This window comes from Procambarus clarkii, chromosome 46 (genome assembly GCF_040958095.1).
Source record: "Procambarus clarkii isolate CNS0578487 chromosome 46, FALCON_Pclarkii_2.0, whole genome shotgun sequence".
NCBI lineage: Eukaryota > Metazoa > Arthropoda > Malacostraca > Decapoda > Cambaridae > Procambarus > Procambarus clarkii.
In genome coordinates, this window is record NC_091195.1 from 31,833,451 (window position 1) to 31,858,369 (window position 24,919).

The 24,919-nt window shown below is 46.7% G+C and overlaps 1 protein-coding gene across 1 annotated transcript in view; it reads right to left on the reverse strand.

Moving 5' to 3' along the window:
• Window positions 1-4,429: 4,429 nt before the first annotated feature.
• LOC123753853 (uncharacterized) overlaps window positions 4,430-24,919 on the reverse strand; it is a 100,596-nt gene continuing 80,106 nt past the window's right edge. The window contains exon 6 of the mRNA XM_069301903.1: window positions 4,430-4,550. The gene's annotated coding sequence lies outside the window, so the exon portion shown is untranslated. The remainder of the gene's footprint in view (window positions 4,551-24,919) is intronic.

The following is a 24,919-nucleotide window of genomic DNA, read 5'->3' on the forward strand; positions in this document are numbered from 1 at the left end:
ATACCCCAAAGATCAACACCTCCCAAGAGCACCAGAGCAAGTGAGGGGTCTTGGGAGGTGTTGATCTTTGGGGTATTTAAATACTCCGAAATTACCATCTCTTTTAAGGGTCTGAGCGGGTGGTGGAGAGGGTTAAGGCGTACCTGTTATGCCAGTTGCTGGAAGGCTTCTGTGCTGGCTAGGGTTCGAGTCTCCTGGTGGGAAAGTGTTCTAAAGTTGTATACTTAACTCTCGTGTTTAGGAGAGTTGTGCCTTAGGCATATATATATATATATATATATATATATATATATATGCAAACAAGCCTGAATGGTCCCCAGGACTATATACAACTGAAAACTCACACCCCAGAAGTGACTCGAACCCATACTCCCACAACTGGTATGTACAGGGACGCCTTAATCCGCTTGACCATCACGACCGGACATAAGGAAGTGATAGCCGAGGCTATATGAACCACTTCCCCGCCGGCACTCGGATGGTAATCTTGGGCATAGCATTTTATCAAATCACCTCATTCTTTGGGGCACACGTGAGGAACACAAATGCAAACAAGCCTGAATGGTCCCCAGGACTATATACAACTGAAAACTCACACCCCAGAAGTGACTCGAACCCATACTCCCACAACTGGTATGTACAGGGACGCCTTAATCCGCTTGACCATCACGACCGGACATAAGGAAGTGATAGCCGATTATTAATCGGCTATCATAAGGAAGTGATAGCCTAGCCGGATTAAGGCGTCCCTGTACATACCAGTTGTGGGAGTATGGGTTCGAGTCACTTCTGGGGTGTGAGTTTTCAGTTGTATATAGTCCTGGGGACCATTCAGGCTTGTTTGCATTTGTGTTCCTCACGTGTGCCCCAAAGAATGAGGTGATTTGATAAAATGCTATGCCCAAGATTACCATTCGAGTGCCGGCGGGGAAGTGGTTCATATAGCCTCGGCTATCACTTCCTTATGTCCGGTCGTGATGGTCAAGCGGATTAAGGCGTCCCTGTACATACCAGTTGTGGGAGTATGGGTTCGAGTCACTTCTGGGGTGTGAGTTTTCAGTTATATATATATATATATATATATATATATATATATATATATATATATATAACTGAAAACTCACACCCCAGAAGTGACTCGAACCCATACTCCCAGATGCCACGCAACTGGTATGTACAAGACGCCTTAATCCACTTGACCATCACGACCGGACAAAATGAGGTGATAGCCGAGGCTATTTGAACCACCCCACCGCCGGCACTCGGATAGTAATCTTGGGCATAGCATTTTACCAAATCACCTCATTCTTTGTGTTCCTCACGTGTGCCCCAAAGAATGAGGTGATTTGGTAAAATGCTATGCCCAAGATTACTATCCGAGTGCCGGCGGTGGGGTGGTTCAAATAGCCTCGGCTATCACCTCATTTTGTCCGGTCGTGATGGTCAAGTGGATTAAGGCGTCTTGTACATACCAGTTGCGTGGCATCTGGGAGTATGGGTTCGAGTCACTTCTGGGGTGTGAGTTTTCAGTTGCATATTGTCCTGGGGACCATTCAGGCTTGTTCGCATATATATATATATATATATATATATATATATATATATATATATATATGTCGTACCTAGTAGCCAGAACGCACTTCTCAGCCTACTATGCAAGGCCCGATTTGCCTAATATGTCACGTTTTCATGAATTAATTGTTTTTCGACTACCTAACCTAACTTTTTCGGCTACCTAACCTAACCTAACCTATACAGATAGGTTAGGTTAGGTTAGGTAGGGTTGGTTAGGTTCGGCCATATATCTACGTTAATTTTAACTCCAATAAAAAAAAGTTGATCTCATACATAATGAAATGGGTTGCTTTATCATTTCATAAGAAAAAAATTTGAGAAAATATATTAATTCTTGAAAACTTGGCTTATTAGGCAAATCGGGCCTTGCATAGTAGGCCGAGAAGTGCATTCTGGCTACCTAACCTATCTTTATAGGCAAGGTTAGGTTAGGTAGCCAAAAAAGTTAGGTTAGGTTAGGTTAGGTAGGTAAGGTAGTCGAAAAACAATTAATTTATGAAAAATTGGCTTATTAGGCAAATTGGTCCTTGCATAGTAGGCTGAGTAAATTATTTACTTGCATAGTAAACTTAGAATATTTTCGGGTATGTCAAGAGGAGTACAATGTACTCCTCTTGACATACCCGAAAATATTCTAAGGAAATTACTCCAAGCTTGTACTAAAGAGGCACCCTTCTTGAGCCCGGATGGGCACATGTATAAGCAAGTAGATGGGGTCGCCATGGGTTCTCCCCTAGGTGTCCTGTTTGCAAACTTCTACATGGGTACCGTCGAGCAAAAAGTCTTAGTCGACATGAACTTGAAACCGGCCATATACTGCAGGTATGTTGACGACATTTTTACACAGGTACCTGATGTCAGACATCTGCAGGAGCTGAAGGAGGCATTTGAGCAGAGTTCCGTGCTGCGTTTCACTTACGAGATGGAAAAGGATGGGAAGCTGCCCTTTCTAGATTCTTCTAGAATCTTCTCGTAGACTTGAGTGATTGTGGTGAGATTGTTAAATTCTTCTGGAGCCTCGACGCACAGCAGCGCCAACAAGGTCAAGGTGAGTGGAGTGTTGAGGTACTCACCCAGGAACTGACTCATCTGCTCCAGCCGCTGGGTAAACCTCCCTGTGATGACACTCCGTTGGCACTCTTCCTCCACCAGCACCTTGATGGTTCTCTCGGCGAACTCCACGCGACGTTCTGGAGTGATGCCCAAGACGAGGATGTTGCAGCGAGGTCTGGTGTGTGGGACGAGCTGTGACAGGTGTTGGTCCCACCCCGGCCGTGTGGTTATCACCAACCTCACATCCTTGCCAGGCAGGTGCAACAGCTCCTTCACCAGCCTTCCTGAATGGTCGTTGACCTCGTCGTAGCCGTCAATCAGAACTAATATATTTAAGCTCAAGATTATCTTCTTAAAGAACTGGAAGTCAACTTGAGAATCATAAAGTGTTTGAGGCAGCAATTGGAGGAGGAGACCATCGAAGGTATTAAGATGTGAGTCCCTGCACTGTACATAGAAAACGAGGTCCACAGTGCCCAGGTGACGTATGGCAGCATGATCCTCTACCCACATCTTGAGGATGAGCTTGAGTAAAGTTGTCTTGCCCATTCCACCTTCTCCCGTCAGGAGGACACACTGAGGGACTCTTCCGTCTTCTCCTATCATAATTAAGAACTCTTCATAGTTTATATCAAGACCCTTGGCTGCCTGGAATGGTGCAGACCCTATGGCAGGATCTTTAAATAGTCGCAGTCCTATGGAAGTAAAACTTAAATGTGACGGACAGAGGGGATACCTATAACGGTATTCAGCAAGCTCCTGCTTGCTCCTGAATTTAACCCGTTGTGTGATTCGATTCATTATTATATTATATTCCTGGCGAAACCGAGATATGAGCGCCGTATCTGAAGGATCCAAAGGTTCTCTGATTTTTGCACTTAGTCCACTAATATAATTTGTGAATATTTGATATCGATCGCCCACATTGAGTGTCTCGTCCACATTAAGTGTCTCGTCCACATTGAGTGTCTCGTCCACATTGAGTGTCTTGCACCGAGACCCAGCCTTCAGCAACATTTCCCACACTATGTCACTGAGCTTCGTTAATTTATCAACGAGGTCTTGCTGTGTCGTTATGGTCATACTTTCATGTATTATCTTATTTCTGATTGTCTTGAGCTTGTAGAGGAGGTGCTCGAGTGATGGTTCCAGAGCCCCTGGAGGAGTCCACCATGTGGGGTCGTTATCTGGAGCCAGGTTACATACACGTTGTAGAAGTTTATACAAGAGGGTGATATCAAAATTATCTGGGTTGATGTTTTTGCTAAGTATTTCCTTCTCGTCATGACTAAAACTTTTACCATACTGAGCGGGGGGTGGTATTGGAAAGTTCCCTTTGTAGAAGCATTTGAACACAGCCGCTATTTCATCTCTTGCTGCCTTAGTCACAGCAAGGTAGTACCTGAAATTGTAGAGCTCTCTATCATTGATTACTGGGTGCTGCATCCTGGAAGACGATGTGAAGGAGGTGGCTTTATGACTCGTGCCTCACACAACTTTTCAAGACATTCCTAGCAACACTAAGTGTTTCATGGCTATATAGTCTTAATTTCTTGGCGCTTTCTCCTGAGAGTTCCCTTCCTTCAGTGTTTCATGCTGGTTTTGGTTATTGTGTGAAGATTACATGAACTGAGATCAATGTTGTTCATGTAATATAAAAGTGGGTCAGAAAATAGTCATAATTTTTAAATGATCAAACTACAAATTTTCAACATGTACCGAGAATACAAATCATAATTGAGTTAGGATTTTCCCTTTGCCCTGAAAAGTTTACGGAGTTAATATTTTTCATTCCATTATATTTTTGGTTAAATTTCGTTTTATATAATGATTATTGGTAGATTATTTTTTTTTCAATTTGTGTTATAAAAGGTTTCGTAAAATAGTTTTTTTCTAACAAAAATTCTTCAGTTTCTTGTCATCTGGAAAGACAAAACATTATATATCAGAATCAGGAAAATAGATTGCTGGTGAATGTTTTAGTTTAAAATTACAGTTTTTATGTTAAGCTAATAATAAATAACCAAGGAACTCTATTCCCATTTTCCTCCTTTTCAACATCAAGCATTGAATGTGATAAATGCCAGTTTCGGGGGAGACATAAGGAGTTCCTCGACGCTTGGCACAAGATAAGTACGACCTAGGTAGAAGCAGCAGGTCTCTGAAGCCCACCGTCCATACTTAAAGACAAAGTCTTACTATACAAGGCAAATGAGACTTGGGGGATCAAAGATCTAATTACAACTGAGAAAAGCAGCTACCAGAAAGTATAAGGATAACAAAAGCCATGGGGAAGAAGATATCAGGCCTGGGACAGGGAGCTACTTAACAGGCCAGGGACCGAGAGCTACTGAACAAGCCAGGGACAGGGAGCTACTGAACAGCCCAGGGACAGAGAGCTACTGAACAGGCCAGGGACAGGGAACTACTGAACAGGCCAGAGACAGGGAACTACTTAGGGCACCACCAGAAAGGGTGTTTCCGTACATTTACATTTAATTGCTTTAATCTGTGGAAGAATCTGTCAATATTTTTCGAATGCAAATTTATAACGGTACCTTAGTTCAGGAGGCCCCGATTTTCTAAACGATAACCGGTCAAGGCTGATCATTGGGAGAAGGCATCTTAAAAAGACACGGGGCAGAGAGATAACCGACAACCCGACAAACGCCCGAAGTGCAACACAAATGTGGCGAGGACAAAGAACGCAACGGACAATGCCAAATGTCAACACCCAATTGAACTATTCAGAACATCTCACAAGCCCAACCAATAACTCGGACAAACCCAGAAAGAGCTAGGGAACCAGAGTTCAAATTTCCAGGAGCTAGAGAAATCCCGGTTAACTAACTGAGAAGACCCCGACACACAGCTCAGAAAGTTCCGGTTATTCAGCCGACTGACACCCAAGCACACAGCCCGAAAACAATAGGGCAAAACAAACCGGGAAGAAGAAGCCAAGAACAAGTAAGGAAATAAATCAAGGAAGAGCTTGGCACACAGGCCGGCAGCATCAGGGCCCGAAATCAGGAAACAACCTAATTTCAGGGGAAACAGAAATCAGGGCATTTCAAGGAAAACAAAAATCAGTGTATTTCAGGAAAAAACGGAAAAATAAAAAAAAAACTGTTTTCAAGCATAAACCCTGAAAAATATAAGGCAGTGTTTTAATAGTCCAGGTATAACGCAATGCATCGCTCAGAAACAGCTGAGTGCACCAACAGAGGTGTAACACCAGAAGACCCGTTACCACTGTCCTAGAACGTCTCACTACACCATTCTGGTTTGAAAGGATGGAAAAGAACATACTAGCAAAAAAACAATAAGGGATGGAATGTCAATGGGTAACAAGGGTGAACAAACCTAAATGAACACCAAAACCATATGAAGCAGTGATAAGTGGACGGTGGTGCTGAAGAAAGAGGAAAGTGGCGAACACAGCGAGAGAAGAGAAAGGTGACACATGAGTAGCTGAGGTCAGAGAAGAGCCCTACGAAGACCGCCATTAGAGTGAAGAGAGTCTTCCATTGAAAGATTCAGTCAGGAGACCAATGCCAGGACCCAAGGCTGCAAATGGCCCATGCATGGGGCAGAGAGGGTCGATCTGTGTTATGACGATGCTAGTCAAGGTGTTGCGACTAGAGCAGTTAAACTTGAATGTGAAAGCCTTTGTGTTAATTTACATGTGTAATTTTTATACTGGCGAGTAGTAAGCAATTAAAGACATTGCTAAAGTGACATACTGAATGACAATTTAGCATCTTTAGTATGCAAATCAGAGGATGGGCAAATAATGGCACGCATATGCCAAAAATACAGACTAGGCTCTGTAATGGTTTTTTATATTAATATCATTCTGTCTTCATTAATTTTCTTCTTATTATAATACTGCCAGTGAGAAATGAGTGATAAACATGTAATAAATGTAATGCATCTAAGCATATCTTAAATGATATGCAAATGTACGTTGGCTTTAGTAACAGATATTTCAACTACATAGAGTTTTGTACTATAATGAATATTTTTTTTTTTGCAGGGATATTCCTGCGCGAGCCCTAAGCCGTTTGCTGGCCCACTAAGTGTTACTTGTTTCTGTTTTACTTAGGCGAAGTATGAGTATTTATGGTTTGGTCTGTTGGGCATTTCTCCACAGTGCTTAATGTATAGTGATTGGCTAAGTAGCATGAGAATTCGCATGGAGTCGAGTTGAGACTGTTATGTAAATATCATACAGGTATATTAGAAAATAGAAAGAGTTAGGAAAAAATAATTAGCTCAGTGATATGTATGTTGATAATTAATTGGGTGAGGGATATGTTGCTCCTATGAGTAGCACTTTTGTAGCACTTCGGTTTTTTTTCGTGGATATTCCAGTGCGGGCTCTAAGCCTCTGGCTGGCCCACTAAGTGTTACTTGTTTCTGTTTTACTTAGGCGTAGTATCAGTATTTATGATTCGTATGGTCGCTTCAGTAAGATTTGGTACATGTGTTTAACAACTTCTGCTCTGTTGAATCTAAGTGGAAATCTTATTGGGTTTGTAACTGTGTACTGTGTTAGATAATGTTCCAGTGGTCTGTCGGGCATTTCTTCACAGTGCTGATATTTCCTCTCATCCTTTGGAAAATGACAGCATTTTTCCCATCCACATGGGAATCCAAGCCTAATGTAAGGTAAGTGTAGTTCTGTTGTTCTACTGCTCCCTTTCACCAAAATAATTGGTTCGTAGTTGGTTGAATTCTTGTACCAACCTGCAGATCCTTATGTTGAGGTCACTGTACATCTTTTGCATTGCTCTATTTCTAATTACATTCCTAATCTGTGATAGACTCTCTGGTATGTAATTGTCTACATTTCTTCTCATAGTTGCAAGTTCTGCAGCTTTGTCTGCAATGTCATTTCCTATAATACCCACATGACTTGGTACCCAGTTGATTAGTACCCAACGGCCTTGACGTTTGAGTGTTTGCATTAATGATATGACATTTGATATCAGATGGATGTTGTCATGTATGTATTCTTGTTGCAAGGTTTCAACGGCAGTTCTCGAATCCGTATGTATGATAACATGTTGTCTGTGTTCAGCAAGAGCATGTTCCAGAGCCTTTTGAATGGCTAGCATTTCTGTAATGTTGCACACCCATTTGAGAGTCTCCAACTATTTACAGAGTTTCCTGCCTTAACTGCAGCTCCGGTTTCTGGTCCCTGCTGGTCTTTTGATCCATCAGTGAAGTATTTGAAGGTGTCAGATGCCAAGTTTGCATTTATATGTATCTGTGCAATATTATGTGGCAGATGAGGATTAGTCTGGTTCTTTTTTCCTTCAAGAGCTATAAACTTAAAGTCTGCTGGCGCGATTCCCAAGCGGCTTGCATAATGAAGTCTGCAAATATTTCGTCCTCATCCCTCTCAGTGACTGTATTTGTTATATCCAATGTATTGATGGTGTTTATTTCACAATGGGTCCATCTGTTGCTATTGGAGGCTCTTCTGTCCCGAGTTAGTGCTCCAGTGATTATATCTTTAAGTGAACTGATTCTTGGTCTAGTCAATATCTTGGTCAGCATGCACACAACATTTCCTTTTACCCTTATTTCAATCGACGTAAGCTTGGTTTCTAGTCTTAGGTTCAGTATTTTAGTCCATCAGGGAGCCCCTGGTATGACTCGCATTGCAACATTTTGAATAACTTCAACATTTGCCCACTGGCCAAGAGAAAGAGTGAGTAAGGCAGGCGCTGCATAATCAACTAGGGAACGAACGGCGTGTATGCAAAACATTCTTAACACTTTGTGTCCCGCTCCTAGACGGGGCCCTGTTATTGCACTCATTTTATTCAGTCGGGATTTTGCTTGCTCCCTCGGATATTGAATTGTTGAATGTCATTTTAGAATCTATCCACACTCCGAGATATTGATATTGTGTAACCCACTGAAGGTTAATATCTTAAATGCGAAGGTGCCTATCTGGAGTGTTGCCACCTAATCACATTGTCTTAGACTTCTGTGCAAACATTTTTAGCCCTAAAATGCTGCATTCAGGTGTTACTTTATCTAACGTCCCTTGTGCTTTATATAGAAGTGAAGGACCTGTAATGACAAATGCTCTATCACGAGCATAGCTTAGCAATTTAAGCCCTTATGGAAATGTCATGATAACGAGAATTTCCATAAGAATGTTAAAAAAGACTAGAACTGAGGACTCCTCCTTGTGGAGTCCCATTCTCATGCAAGTGGTAGTCCGACACTTGTCCTTGCAACTTTACTCTGGCATACCTGTGACTTAGGTAATCTTGAATCCATGCTAGCATATTTCCCTTTACACCTTTTTTTAACTAAGGTGTGTAAAATTGTTTGCGGGCTAGCAAGTTCGAATGCTTTTTCTACATCAAGGAAGATCACTATAGCTGGACCCGAGTTAACTGTTCCTAGTAATGTTGCTATACAGTTGGCAGTACCAACTCCTCTAGTGAAGCCAAATGTGTGTTTATGCAGGTCTCCAGTCTTCCACAGTAGCCTATTTAAGACCATCCTTTCTGCAGTTTTACTAATGCATGATGTTAATGTAATGAGTCTGTAATTGCCAGTAATTGTTTGTAATTCTTTGGGCTTAGGAATCGGAATGATGACTGCTTTCTTCCAAGAGGTCAGTGCCTTGCTACCAAGATGCATTGATAACGTCCAGTATCCCATGTTCTCCAGCAGGACCTGCGTGTGCGATCATTGAGTATGTAATGTTATCAGCACCTTGTTGTTGTTTAAGATTCGCTACTTGCAACAAAAAACAGCACGGGCTATGGTGAGCCCGTAGTGGACTTGGATATCAGCATCTGGTGCAGTGTCCTTACCACATTTTTTGGCTATGATTAGTTCTTGTTTGGTCAAAGGACATTCACATTCGTCATTTGTAGCTATGCTCTCATGAATTACTGTCAACGTCTCTTGTTTTAATTGTTCTTGCTGCCTTCTGACCATTGCAGGAAGCTGATATGAAGCTGCTTCTGCAAGTTGGAGAGCAAGTCTCTCAGCCTCCTGCAATGGTTGAATACATGCCTGTGGTCGGGTTGGTCGACCTGATATGGTTTTAATCTGACCCCAAGTAAGTAAGTAATTATCAAAAGAAGGCACCAAACCGGGAAGGCTATGTAGCACCATCAAATACGCAAAATAATCAGAGGGCGCTAAATATCACCAAGGATGCCAATACGAGAACAAAAACGCATAAGGCGAACGATATCAAAAGTATCCGAGTCACCAAGAATTCTATCGAGGGACAGGTGACCGCGAGGGGCGGTCGGAAAGCAAGACACACGCTCGTCCTGGAAGTCAGGACATTCAAGAAGGACATGCACGACCGTAAGAGGGACAATGCAACTAGGACAATAAGGAGCAGGGCGGCGCTCCATCAAGTGACCATGGGTTAAGCGAGTATGGCCAATACGCAACCTCGCTAGAGCTGTTTCCCACCGCCAGTTACGGTGGAAGGAGGACGGCCACGAGGAAACACAACATTTAAGAGTACGTAGCTTGTTACCAGTAACAGACAACCAAGAAGCCTGCCAACGGGTAAGGACTGAGGAATGGATAACCGGGTAAAAGTCGGAATACGGAATGCCTTTACGAGAGATGGGACAAGAGCGGACAGCTTCCTTAGCGGCAGCATCCGCACGCTCATTTAAAGACACGCCAATATGGCTGGGAACCCAACAAAACTCAACCGACTTAAATTTACTGTGAACGAGAAACAGCCAATGCTGGATCTCGACAACTACCGGGTGAACTGGATTAAAGCACCCGAGAGCCATGAGGGCACTACGAGAGTCAACAACAACCACAAAGGAAGACTGACAACGAGAAAGCAGGAGACGAAGAGCATAGAGAATAGCATAAAGTTCCGCGTTAAAGATGCTAGTCTCCGGAGGCAAGCGACACATATAAGTGCGATCAGGAAAAACAACAGAGTAGCCAACACCGTCCGCTGACTTAGACCCATCGGTGAAGACAGAAACGGAGCGGGAGTGAGAAGAAAAGTGCTCGAGGAAAAGGCGTTTTAGAACTGTAGGAGGGGTAAAAGCTTTAGTGATACGAGTCAAGGATGTACAAAACCGCGGAAGAGGGACCCTCCACGGGGGCAAAGAAGGAACAACACGAGGAGAAACATCAGAAATACGAACGGAAAGAGAATCCTGCAGGCGAGATAACCGGACAGAAAGAGGGAGGTGGTGAAGAGGAACAGGAACCGCAGGAGGGGTAAAAGTTAAAGCACGACAGAGACGAGAGGAAGGATGTTGCAAGGACCGCGCAAGATAGCGAAGACAGTAGCGATCACGGCGGTCCTGGAGAGACAGGAAGCCAGTGTCAACATACAAGCTAAGGACGGGAGTCGAACGAAAGGCACCAGAACTGAGGCGCAACCCAGTATGGTGCAAAGCATCAAGACGGCGAAGAGTAGAAGGAGAAGCAGACGAGTAAGCAGGGCAACCATAATCGAGCTTAGACAGGACGAGAGAGGAATGTAAAGCAAGGAGAGTGCGCCTATCTGCCCCCCAAGAAGTATGGGACAAGACCCGAAGGAGGGTAAGGGACTTAGAGCACTCAACACGGAGGTAAGAGATATGGGGAGACCAAGACAAACGAGTGTCAAGGAATAACCCCAAAAGCTTCGCGGAATCTTTGTATTCAAGGGGATGACCATAAAGTGACAAAGAGGGACGAAGAACAACCCGTTTCCGCGTAAAAGTCATGGCACAAGTCTTAGAAGTAGAGAAATTGAAGCCATGACCTGTGGCCCAAGACGACACGGCATCAATCGCAAGTTGAAGCCGGCGTTGAAGGAGAGGCGAATCATCACCCTGACAACAAAGGGTAAGATCATCGACATAGAGAGCGGAGAAGACACCAGAAGGAAGAGAGGAAAGAAGACCATTGAGGGCAACCAGAAAAAGAGTAGTGCTCAGAACACTACCCTGGGGCACACCTTCGTATTGCTGAAAAGAGGGAGAGAGAGCGGTACCAAGGCGCACCCGAAAGGAACGACGAGAGAGGAAGCTGCGGAGAAAGAGAGGGAGATGACCACGAAGGCCAAAAGAATGAAGTTGAGATAGGATATGATAACGCCAAGTGGTGTCGTAAGCCTTTTCTAGGTCAAAAAGGACGGCAACAACGGAGGTCTTCGCAGCAAAAGCAGTACGTATATAGACCTCCAAGTTCACCAGGACATCTGTCGTGCTGCGGCACTTGCGGAAACCAAATTGAGAAGGGGAGAGGAGGTGATGGTGTTCCAGGAACCACATCAGACGAACGTTAACCATACGTTCAAAGAGTTTGCAGACACAACTTGTGAGAGCAATAGGGCGAAAGTCCTTAGGGGAAGTACCCAGAGACCCCGGTTTGCGAACAGGGAGGACAACGGCATCGAGCCAGTCCTCAGGGACTGACGACGACTCCCAGATCCGATTATACAGACTCAGTAAATACTGAGACGTGCTCGGAGGGAGATGGCGAAGCATCTCATAATGAATACCATCGGAGCCCGCCGCCGTAGAACCGCAGAGGGCCAGGGCAGAACGAAGTTCAGAGAGAGAGAAGGGATCATTATAGGGAAGCTGAAGATGAGTGCAGAAATCTAAAGGACGAGACTCAAGGACAGGTTTACGAAGAAGGAAAGATTGGGGAAGATGAAGACCAGAGCTAACAGAAGAAAAGTGGGAACCCAGTTCGGAAGCGACCTGCAACGGGTCCGCCACAAGAGTATCATGGAGGTGAAGGACCGGTGAAACATCGGGAACGAACTTACCCGCTATCTTGCGGATACGCTTCCAGATCTGGGCCAGAGGGGTTTCGGACGTAATTGTCGAGACATAAGATGCCCAACATTCACGTTTAGCCGTACGGATGGCCCTACGGGCCACCGCACTCGCTTTCCGAAAGAAAAGAAAAGAATCGGTCGTCTGCCTACGGCGGTGCTTCTTCCAGGCTGCACGCTTACAGCGGACAGCCCGAGCACAGTCCGCATTCCACCAGGGAACGCACTTCCGTGGACCCCGAGAGGAAGAGCGAGGAATAGAGCAGAGGGCAGCGTCGAAGACAGTGTCATGAAAAAGGAGGAGAGCGCGAGAGAGGGGCAGAAGGGAGAGGTCAGAGAGAGTAGCACTGAGGGAAAATAGGGTCCAGTCCGCCTTAGCAAACTGCCACCTAGGGAAAGAGAGGGAAGGGCGAAAAGAGAAAAAGGAAACAAGGATGGGGAAATGATCACTTCCATGGAGGTCATCAAGAACCTGCCATGTGAAATCTAAGTAAAGAGAAGAAGAGCAGAGAGAAAGATCAAGACAAGAAAGGGTGCGAGTTCGAGAGTCCAAATGAGTGGGCTCACCAGAATTCAGAAGAGACAGGGAAGAAGAGAGGAGAAACGGCTCAAGGAGGCGACCCCGGGTATTCGTCAGAACGTCACCCCAAAGAGAATGACGACAATTGAAGTCACCCAGCAGGAGCACAGGCTCCGGCAAGGAGTCTAGGAGGTGTTTCAAATCAGGAAGAGAGAGCGGGACACTCGGGGGGAGATAAATGGAACAAACTGTGTACCATTTCCCCACAAAGATACGAGCAGCAGAACAATGGAGAGGCGAAGGAAAAAGTAAAGGAACAAAGGGAACATCAGCCCGAATCAAGAGAGCAGAAGAATTAGAAGCCCCAGCAATGGCTGGGGGGGGGGGAGAGAAAGGAATAGCCACGAAAACGACCAGGACGAGCACCAAGCATCGGCTCCTGGAGACAGACACAAAGGGGCGAAAACCGCGAAACCAGAAGTCGGAGTTCGAGGAAATTGGCGTAATAACCTCGAACGTTCCATTGAAGAATGGACAACGACGAGAAGAGAAAGGACAAAAACAGAGAACAAGGAAGAAACAAAGGCGAAAGACCAACAGAGCACGTTAAAGAATATCAGGGTCGGGATCAGGGTCAGCAAAGTCAGGGTTAGGGGGCATGGGTAAACTGAGCAAAGACGGAGGGAAGGAAACGGGAGAACAGATCAGAGGTGGGCGGGCAGGGTCCGGAGGAGGAGGAGGAGGAGGAGGAGACAACGGAGAGGAGCAGTCAAGGACAGCAGCAGGAAGAGGGGGAGTAGAAAGAGAGGAGCGCACCCCAGCAAGAGCAGCAACCGAAAGGGAAGCAGGGGCCAAAGAAACCTCCATAGCAGGAACAGGGGGCGCAAGCACTGAAACGGGAGTGGAAGGAGCAACAGAGCCAGAAGGAGGAGCTGAGGAAGAAAGCGAAGCCTTCTTACCCGCCGGGGAAGAGGAAGGAGAGGAGCCAGGCTTACGCTTCTGACTTAAAGAGACCGGGGTCCCAGCAACTACGTACCGGGCAACGGATTCCAGTGTCTCAACAGGAGAAGCCGAACGAGAGCACACACGACGGCCGTTAGGAGAGCGATGGACATCCGCCCGCACCGACAGGCGGCGGGGAGAGCCGATAGATGGAGGAAGAGGATGGGAAGGAGGATCGGAGGGGGACGAGGAAGGAGACACAGAAGACACGACAGACCGGGTAGAAGGAAGGGGAACCCCAGACAGAGGACCAGGAGGAGGATCCTTCGGGAGAGAACCCAAAGGGACAGAGGAGGGGGCAGTGGGCGCATCAGGGACCAAGGCCTGGAAACGGTTGTGAGTCTGAGGAAGGCGGGAAGGACGAGGAGAGGAAGAGCGCAACACGCAAGCATAAGAGATATTAGCATAAGGCGGGAGCCGGCGAACCTGGCGCCTCGCCTCAGGAAAAGATAAACGCTCCCGGTGCTTCAAGTTGAGGACGGCTGCCTCAAGCTTGTAATGGACACACGCACGGGAGAAGGTAGGATGGGCCTCACCGCAGTTGAGGCAACGAGCCTGGGGAGAAGCGCACTCCGACTTAGAGTGACCTTCGCCACCACACAAAGGACAGAGAGAGACAGTCCCGGAGCAGCGGAGGGCACCATGCCCAAACCTCCAGCACTTGTTGCAGAGCCGAGGAGAAGGAATGTACTCCTGGACAGAGCACCTGGCACCAGCAAGAATGACAGAGGGTGGAAGGGTCCTACCATCAAAGGTAATCTTCACAACCCGGAGGGGTTGACGGCGACTACCACGAGGGGGACGAGTAAACGTGTCCACCTGGAGAATAGAATGGCCCTGGGCAGCGAGGATATGTCGAATATCGTCGTGGCAGTCGCGTAGGTCCCGAACACCGGTCGCAACATGGGGCGGGAGCAAAATAGTGCCAACACTGGCATTCAACTGAACGTTCTTGGAGACCCGAACGGGGGTCTCGCCAAGGCAGGATAAGGCAGCCAAGCGGGAAGCAGCATCCTGAGAAGGAGCAGCAACGACACGCGTACCGAGACGAGTGGGGTTAAAAGTAATGGAGGCATCCACGGAATCAATGAGATGTCGATGAAGGGAGAAATCGTCAGGAGGCGCAGAATCAAGAGGGAGGAGATCAAAATATTTGGCCCACGAAGCGGGACCAAACAAGGCTAGATAGGTAGCAGAACTGGAAGGAATCGAGCGAGGGCGGCCGTGACGAGAACGGCGGTGAGAACCCCCAGAGAGAGAGGGGTTAAAAGGCGCAGTAGTTACAACTAGAGAAGGAGCCGCGCCAGGGGACGAGGTAGTCACCACTGGGGGCTTGGGGCTCGACCCAACCACAGAGGACGGAGGGGAGCCAGGGGAAGGAGTCAGAGAGGCCAAAGGAGGAGCAAGGTCGGGGCCCAATGCAGCGGAGGCTACAGAGCCCGGTCTTCCAATACGGACCGACTCGGGGGCTTGGTCGCCCACCCCACGAGCCTGAAAAGGTAAGCCAGAAGCAGCCGAAACAGGGGTTATCATCTTGACGAAATTACGAATTCACACACGAATGTGCCCCCACACCCACCATGGAGCCACAATTAGAGGCAGGACACCCAACAAGAAGCTATCGCCGATCTTGTCGGGGCCTCCTAGGGGTGCGTCGTGAGTATACGCCCCACAAACGCCACCTTAAGAAACCGACAGTCCGTCGAGATCGGGTTCAGTGACGAAGTGGGGATTGACAATAAAAGGTTCCCCTCGCTCTCGACGTCGGGTACTGCAGTTCTACGGGTGCAAGAGTATGCCTCCTCAAGCACCCGGGCGTCAAAGTAGAAGAAGTCCAAGGGAAGAACCAGAACGAGCAAAAGGTCGGCAGGAAACGGCAAGCAGATAGGAGAAGAGGGGGGAGAAAAACGAAACAGAAGGAAAAGGAAAAGATGCCCAGCAGAATTGGAGAGGACGGCAGCAGGAGCACAAGGCTAGAAAAGGACAGAGGACTGTCCCAAGGAGCATCACACTCCGGCAGCCGCCCACTAAGCCCCCAGACGGCGACAACGAGCTGAGCGGGGAGGGGGAATCTGACCCCAAGTGATGCCAAGACTACCATGTTTATTTAGAGTTTGACACCACTCAAACCATCTTGCCTTTTTTTTTACCTCTCTGGAAACTCGTCTTGCTTCAGATATCACCGCTCTTAGCAGAGTTCTTCCTTCTGGTGTTGGATTTCTCTCTAGATGTTTTCTGAAGATGTTGACTCAGTGATTTTGTTCTTTAACTTCATTACTAGAGAACCAATAGTTTTTCGTTTTGTGTTTCCTAGGATGATGATTGGAATAGCTTTGTTTGCAGCAGCTGCAATGGGTTCCTGGAGATTGGTATCGTGTATGTTCAAATCATCAGGTGACGTGTATGTTGCATACCATTTTTCAAGTTCCTCTTGGTATATAATCCATTTGACCATTTTTAATTCCACCTTGGTTGCGCAGGTGGTGTCGGAGGTCGTTCTATGTTTATTGTTGTGACAGTAGCATAATTGTTACTGGTGACCACCGGGTCTACCTCCCACTTCGCCAGATGCTTGAGTGCTGTTGAGATTAATGTAAGATCAAGGGAACCCCCTAGAATGTCAATGTGTTCCCCAGTGTTAAGAAGTGTAATTTCAAGTAATTCTCGCAAAGCTGCAGCTAAATGGCGTGTAAGAGAGTGTCTCTCAAGATTCTCCCACAGCTGACTGGAATGGCACAGTGCACCGATCTTGTGCACAAGGTCCTATTTCTGTTAACCCTGGATAGTGACCTGGCATGTTGGGTATCTCCAGAATGCCCACTTAACCAGGAACACTTTTATAATACGGAGGCCGCCGTATGTCCAGGCAGGAAGTAGATACAGGGAGTTAAGCATACTTGCCACCAAAGGGTCGGTGAGTACATGGCTGGTGCCAGCGTGAAAGACAGAGGGTAGACGCCAGACCGTCTGACCTCTGGGGTCAACCGGTGCGATGGTGAATAACAGCTATGACGTGGTCGTGACGTGTTCATGACGTCACTCCTCCTACTGCTCATCGAACGAGCTAATATGATTGGTTCCCGCCCATTTGCTGCAATGCTATTGGTCAAATTGTAACTCTTTTGTGATGGCTGCCACGAGATGCCCGGCAGCCCTTGCAAAACCATTCTTGTGAGGGATCTCTTGCAAAGTGGACGTGTTCTGTTCTGTCTACCGGCCAATAGACTGAACACCGTTTATTCCTCACCGTCAAGTTAACTCAGCATCTGGAAAATATATCACACTCGCCCAGAATCACGAGTGTGAATATATGGATCAGTAACCTAAAGTGACAAATCTCCAGAGCGAAACAGACTGGTATCAGGTAACCCCTGGTGTCAAAGATCGTTGTGAGTGACTTAGAGTGAACTAAGGCAGTGCCGCCGCCTAAGTAACCTGTGTGTGACTTTACCACAAGTGTACCTGCATGGTACCACAGCCGCCGCCAGCCGCCACTCGTCCCGAGCGTGTACCCAGTACCTCGAGGCGCCCGCCGCCGCCGCCCTCACTACTACGTGACGTCACCACCTTACTCATCGCCAGTGCCAGTGTGTGTGCGTGTGTCTGTCTATTAAGCATACAGCCCGCCCTACTGCAAGTACCCTCCGTGTCTACGAGCGAAGCCAGCTGTCAGGCCACCTACGAGTGCTTGTATAAATGTGCCTGAGTGAGTGAGTAAGGAAAGGTACCCTATCTGTAAGTACAAAATCTTGTCATTGTTTTATTGTGTCTGTGTTGATCTGAGGGATCAACCACAGTTCTCACCTTCTCATACCTGTCACAGGTCATAGGTGAATCGACGGTGAATGCGTGTTTATCTGTGTGGTATCACGGCATTTCACTAGTCTGTGAATGTGAGCTTCACATACACCACACATTTAGTTATTGTTTGACATTATTATTGTGCATGTTATTGCCTGTCCCATTGACAGTGTAGTTGTTGATTTATTGCATATCATCATTACCGAGTATCCGGTTGGAACTCTTGTGATCCCTTTGCATACCGGCAGTTAGGTTGCCGTGTTAATGATTGGCTGTCAACTGTGTTAAGTTAGGTGTTTCTCCACGAGTGGATACGAGTCGTTTAGCCAGACGTCAAGAGTCTCGCTAATACAACCATAGCTTTGCTGACGCCAATCTAAAGTAAATCAAGCACCCTGTGTATTAGTGGTTAAGTTAGTAAATAAACTACTGTTAAGCTTTATGCGGTGTTTCCGTTGAACCACTTCTGAATACTGCCAATCAAATACTGAAGCCTTCAGCTCTAGTGTCTTCAACACCGAGTTGCCTATTATTCACTAAACTAAAAATGTGATGAGGACCCTAGGAGTCTCTTAAAGTGTTAAATCATTGAGGAAATTCCAACGATCAACGTGGAGCAGGACCAGGTGAGGTTAGTCTGAGAAGAGACCCTCAAGGACTCTAACTCGACCTTGCTCCCAGGCCCTGTACGGTTGCTCTCGTATTTTCTATTCTGCAAATTTCGACAGCTTCGTGAAGCGTCTGCCACATGTACATTGGCGACGTACGCATTGCAGTCGTGAAAGCAAAAAAGAAAACCCCCACATGGCGCATATCTGAATTGGCTGGCCCAGTCGCACCTAACTCTTGATGATGAGTATTAAAATCCCCAGCAAAAATTACTTTTTGATGCGTGGCCAAGACAAGCACTGCCTCTGCTTCTAGTTTACGTCTAGGGGGCTTGTAGACGTTGTATATGAGGAACTCAGTATTAGCCATATTTACTGTTACTGCTAATACCTGTACTCCATCCCCAAATGACACTTAGTCTATTTTCGTTCTGGATATGGTGTTCCTGACTAGGGTCATTAACACTCTTTGTCTTCCCTGTTCTTACGGTATAACATAGTGCTGATATCCAGCTAATCTGAAGGATTTCGTGGCTCGGAAAAGAGTTTTTTCCAAAACAATTATATCTGCTTATGTACTGATTGCAGCTTCCTGAAGGGTGTGGTTTTTATTTCCAAGACCTTGTATGTTCCACTGCAGTATTCGTAATGGGCAGACGATGGTTTCGGTTGGTGTTGTCTGTTCTAGTAGAACTCCTCTTCGGAATCAACGCCTATATTCTCCACCTCGAAAGTCGTGTCGCTGCAAATCGGACTGTACTGATTGCTCGTGGTCATCCCCTGCATTGTTGAAATCTGTGCATCCCTGTTGTCCATCACTTTGTTGCTGGTATTGCTGCACATTGGACTGCATTGATTTCTCGTGGTCGTTTCTTGTGTTGTTGTAACCCGTGCATCTTTGCTGTTCAATAATTCTTTGTTGGTGTTGCATATCAGACTGCATTGGCTGTTGAAGTCTGTCTCTTGAGTTGTAAGATTATGTTGATCTTGAGTGGTCACTGCTTCTTGCAGTTGCTTCTGTGAATGTTGATGTTCTGGTGTCTTGACTACCCGACTGTTGTTGGTAGTCTGTATGTCCATGTCGCGTTTTTTGTCCTCTTGTGTTTCATCTTGCCTCAGACTGTCTATTTCCTGTGTAACTGTGGTCTGCTACTAGATGTTGTCCATTATCACACAAGTGATTTCTTGAGTCTGTTGTTGTGAGGCTTTCTGCGTCATCTGTAGGCAATTGATAATAAATAGTCTCTGCCATGATCTTCACAATGTTTTTCAGCTGGACCTCCGTAAAACTGTAAATTTGTTTTGTTGATTCCGAAAGTAACTGCTTTTTGCTTTTATTGTATTTCTGCAAGGATTTTAGTCTATTTTCTGATTTGGAATTGATAAATTCGGGAAATTTGGTTCTGTGAGAGTGTGTGTGTGTTGTGGCTGTGCACGAGTGTTCCAGACGTTGGTGTTGGTGTATGTAGTGCTGGTCTGTGTGTTTATTCTGGCCTGAGCTGTCTGCACCTTTTCTTTCCGTGCAGAGCAGGTTGTGCTCCAGGCATGATGTTTGGCTCCACAATGTGGACATTTGGCTGTTGTGGTCTGGTTTGCCTTGTGCTTGGCTATACAGTCTTTGGTTGGATGCCTCAGGCTGCACACTTTGCATCTCTCCTGTCCGGTGCAGCGTTATTGATGGTGGCCGTATTTCTGACATCTGAAGCAGCGCAGGGGTTCCGGGACGTATGGTCTCTGTCGGTATATTCCCCAATTTCCATGACCGAATATTTCTGGCACATGTCCCATGCCGGTCACCAGAACCTGACTTGTTGCTGCTTTGTCTACTTTTGTGCGGCATCGTTCTGCATTCAGGATTTGCTTGTATTTTTGTATTGGATCCAGTGGAAAGTCGATTGGGTTTCCCAAAAGCACGACTCGTGTGCGTCTTTCTGAAGGGTCCAGCTTTTCCAAGCATACTTGTCTTGTGACCATCGTGTTGGGTGGACGTGGGTTGGGAGCTCCTGGTTCACTAGTGGAGTGGGAGGGGTAATCAGGCAACTTCGAAGTGAAAAAGTGTGTACAAGTGAATGAAAAAACCTTGAGTTTTGGCCAGAGCCATAAGGTAGTGAAGAAAAACAGTTTAAATAGCGTAATTCAAAATAGTTGAGGAAGTATTGTGGCAGTGTGGAGCAGACCTCACCGACCTCTGACCGCGTGACCTCACCCCGGCAGCAACCTTCTACCACCACGTGGGACGACGCTTGGAGATTCACTCACCTATTGTGTTAGCAGGACGGTAAGATACTTGGAACCCCAGTGGGTAAGGTTGCATTATAGCAATGACTAGGTCAGGAAGGGTGTCTAGGTCCAACAGTATTATGATTGAGGAAGAAGATAGGTTTGTGGAGAAGATGATTGGGAAATTTGTAGAGAAGAGGGATGTTTGGATAGGTGATCTAATCCAGGGGATTAAAAGTGAAGTCTTTAATAAGATACAGGGCGAGGTTCAAAGACTCAAACAAGAGTTTATGGATTATATTCAAGAGGAAATCAGGAAGAGCAGGGTAGAATGGCAAGGAGAAATATCTAGGCTTACTAATGAATTTGGCAGGAATAAGGGAAGCTTGGCAGGGGAAGGGGGAGTAGTAGTAGGTGGAGTAGCGGGTGTAGGAGGGGTGGGGGTCAGCCAGGGAGAGGGCCACCAGCATGACCCTGAACTGAGAAAGAGGACAATCATAATCCATGGATTACTTGAAGCCAGGGCACCATCGAGGCAGGAAAAGATGGAGATTGAGGATTTGGAACTACAGGGGATCTTGAGAGACATGAGAGCCCAGATGGCAGGGAATGAGGTGCAAGTCCACCGACGCATTGGACCATACAACTGTAACAGAAAACGACCTGTCCTGGTACAGTTCACTAACGAAGAGGCAGTGGATTACATACTGCATCACAAACACCTACTCAGAGGTAGCGAAAATTACTACAACGTATTTATTGACAAATTCATGACGAAGGAGGAACAGATTGCCCACAGAGCAAGCAAACAACAGTACGACTCTTCCCATTTGAGCGCAGCTACACACCCCAGTGCTAAACCACCCCATGCTAACCAGCTCACACGTGCTTCTCAGGTCACCCCTTCCCCAAATCAGCCGCCCCTGCTTATCTCCCCAGCACATCCCTTGACCCCTCTGACCCCACTGGAGTCAAATTCATCCCACATTCCAAGGACCCCCTCATCACCTCAGCCCCCAAAACCCGTCCAGCCCTCATCCCCTCAACCCCCAAAACCCACCCAGCTCTCATCCCCTCAACCCCCAAAACCCATCCAGACCTCATCCCCTCAACCCCAAGAACCCACCCAGACCTCATCCCCTCAACACCCAAAGCCTACCCAGCCCTCACCCCTCCTCATCCCCTCTCCTTCCATGTGACCCCCCACCCTTGCGAGGGAGGTGGGAGGTCCCCCCCACCCCCTCTATCCTTCCCCCTCCCAACCTCTCAACCTCTATCTGTCTCCCAACCTTACGCTATCTCCCAATCCCTCTATGCCCTCCCTAATCTTCAGACCCAGTATGCCCTTCCTACTCCAGACCTACCTACCCAGGCCCTACCCCAGACCCTCCTACCTACCTTCCTAGAAGCCCAGCCCCCAGTAGCCCCCCCAAGCACTCTTTCTGAACACCCCCCTCCTGAACTCTTTCACCCCCCATACACCCCCCGGACCCCCCCAGACACCCCCCGGATCCCCCCGGACATCCCCCGGACCCTCCCCGCCCCCAGTCATCCCCCAGACACCCCCCAGATCCCCCAGATCCCCTCTGCCCCCAGTCACCCCCCAGACATCCCCCAGATCCCCCCAGACCCCCAGAGAAAGGGAGAACTCTGGTACAAGAGTTTCCATGAAGAATCTCAAGGTTTGGTACACCAATGCTGATGGGGTATCTAATAAAGCAGAAGAGATAAAAGAAAGAGTGAGTGAAGCAGATCCTGACATAGTTGCAATTGTGGAAACTAAAATTAATGACATGATCTCAGATGCAATCTTTCCTGAAGGGTACCAGGTGATACGAAAAGAGAGGACACAGAGACAGGGAGGGGGAGTAGCACTCCTAATAAAGCGGAAATGGAAGTTTGAAGACCTGGGAAATCGAGTTACCAATGAGTGCACAAGCTTCATACATGGAACTCTGACAGTAGATGGGAGGAAGATTGTGATCCTGGTAATCTACAATCCCCCACCAAACAGTAGAAAACCCAGGCAGGAGTATGATGACAACAACAAAGCATGTATAGATGAACTGCAGAAGGCAGCAACACTAGCCCACAGAATGAGAGCGAAGCTGCTGATCATGGGGGACCTAAATCATGGAGGGATAAATTGGGAATCAAGGAATCCCCATGGAGGGGACGAAACGTGGGGAGCAAAATTAGTAGATGTTATAGACAGGAATTTCCTGACACAACATGTGAAGGAAGACACAAGGGAAAGAGGAGGAGATGCACCGAGCCTATTAGACCTGATTTTCACCCAGAACGTAGAAGATATCGAGAATTTAGAGCATGAAATACCTCTAGGGGCCAGTGACCATTGTGTCCTAGTCTTTGACTACATGATGGAATTCAAACTTATGACCATGGGACAAGAGATCTGGGAAAGGAGAGCTGACTACAGGAAAGGGGACTATATGAGGATAAGGGACTATCTGGGTGAAGTGCAGTGGGAGGAAGAAATTAGAGGAAAAACAGTCCAAGATATGATGGACCTAGTCATACAGAAATGCCAGGAGGCCGAAGAGAGATTTATACCAACGGTAAAGGGAAAAAATAAGAAGGAATATAATAACCCATGGTTTAATAGACAGTGTCAGGAAGCAAAAATGGCCAGCAGACGGGAGTGGAGGAAGTACAGAAGACAAAGAACAGAGGACAACAGAAGCAGATACAACAGAGCTAGGAACGATTACATTAACATAAGACGAACATCGGAAAGGGACTATGAGAACGATATTGCAATCAAAGCGAAAAAACAACCTAAGTTACTACACAGTCATATAAGAAGAAAAATGTCGGTGAACGACCAAGTGACAAGACTAAGGAAGACAGAGGGGGCATATACTGAAAGTGACAAGGAAATCTGCGAGGCACTGAATGCCAGTTTCCATGGAGTGTTCACTACCGAGCCTGAGCAGCTCCCATTGTTGGAAGGGGTTACCCTAGATGAAAGACTATCAGATATAGAGGTGACAGCAGAGGAGGTAATGAAACAGTTGACAACTCTAGATGCAACTAAAGCAGTTGGACCAGACAAAGTATCACCGTGGATACTAAAAGAAGCAGCACAGGCCCTCAGCGTGCCTCTGGCAATGATCTTTAATGAGTCACTTATGTCAGGAGAATTGCCCAGTTGCTGGAAGAAGGCAAATGTCGTACCGATCTTCAAGAAAGGAGATAGGGAGGAGGCACTTAACTACAGACCTGTATCACTGACAAGCATCCCCTGTAAAATACTGGAAAGAATAATTAGGCTGCGACTGGTTGCACACCTGGAGAACATTAGGTTTGTGAACAAACATCAACATGGGTTCTGGACAGGGAAATCGTGCCTAACAAACCTTCTGGAATTCTATGATAAAATAACGAGGATAAGACAGGACAGAGATGGTTGGGCAGACTGCATATTTCTGGACTGCCAAAAAGCCTTTGATACAGTACCGCACATGAGACTGCTGTTCAAGCTCGAGAGGCAGGCGGGGGTGAGGGGAAAGGTCCTAGAATGGATAAGGAACTACCTAACAGGAAGGAGCCAAAGAGTTACGGTAAGGGGCGAGAAGTCGGACTGGCGAACAGTAACAAGTGGAGTACCACAAGGATCGGTGCTGGGACCAATTCTATTTCTTGTATATGTTAACGACATGTTTACAGGCGTAGAGTCCTACATGTCGATGTTTGCGGATGATGCAAAGTTGATGAGAAGAGTTGTGACAGATGAGGATTGCAGGATCCTCCAAGAGGACCTGAACAGATTGCAGAGATGGTCAGAGAAATGGCTACTAGAATTCAACACGAGCAAATGTAAAGTTATGGAAATGGGACTAGAAGATAGGAGACCAAAGGGACAGTACACAATGAAGGGGAACAGCCTACCTGTAACGACGCGTGAAAGAGACCTGGGGGTGGACGTAACACCTAATCTATCTCCTGAGGCACATATTAATAGGATAACGACAGCAGCGTACTCTACACTGGCAAAAGTTAGAACATCATTCAGAAACCTAAGTAAGGAGGCATTTAGGGCGCTTTACACTGCCTACGTAAGGCCAGTCTTAGAGTATGCCGCCTCATCATGGAGTCCCCATCTGAAGAAGCATATAATGAAACTGGAAAAGGTGCAGAGGTTTGCAACGAGACTCGTCCCAGAGGTACGAGGGATGGGGTATGAAGAGCGCCTGAGGGAACTGTGCCTTACGACACTAGAAAGAAGAAGGGAGAGGGGGGACATGATAGGAACGTATAAGATACTCAGAGGAATTGACAGAGTGGACATAGACGAAATGTTCACACGGAATAGTA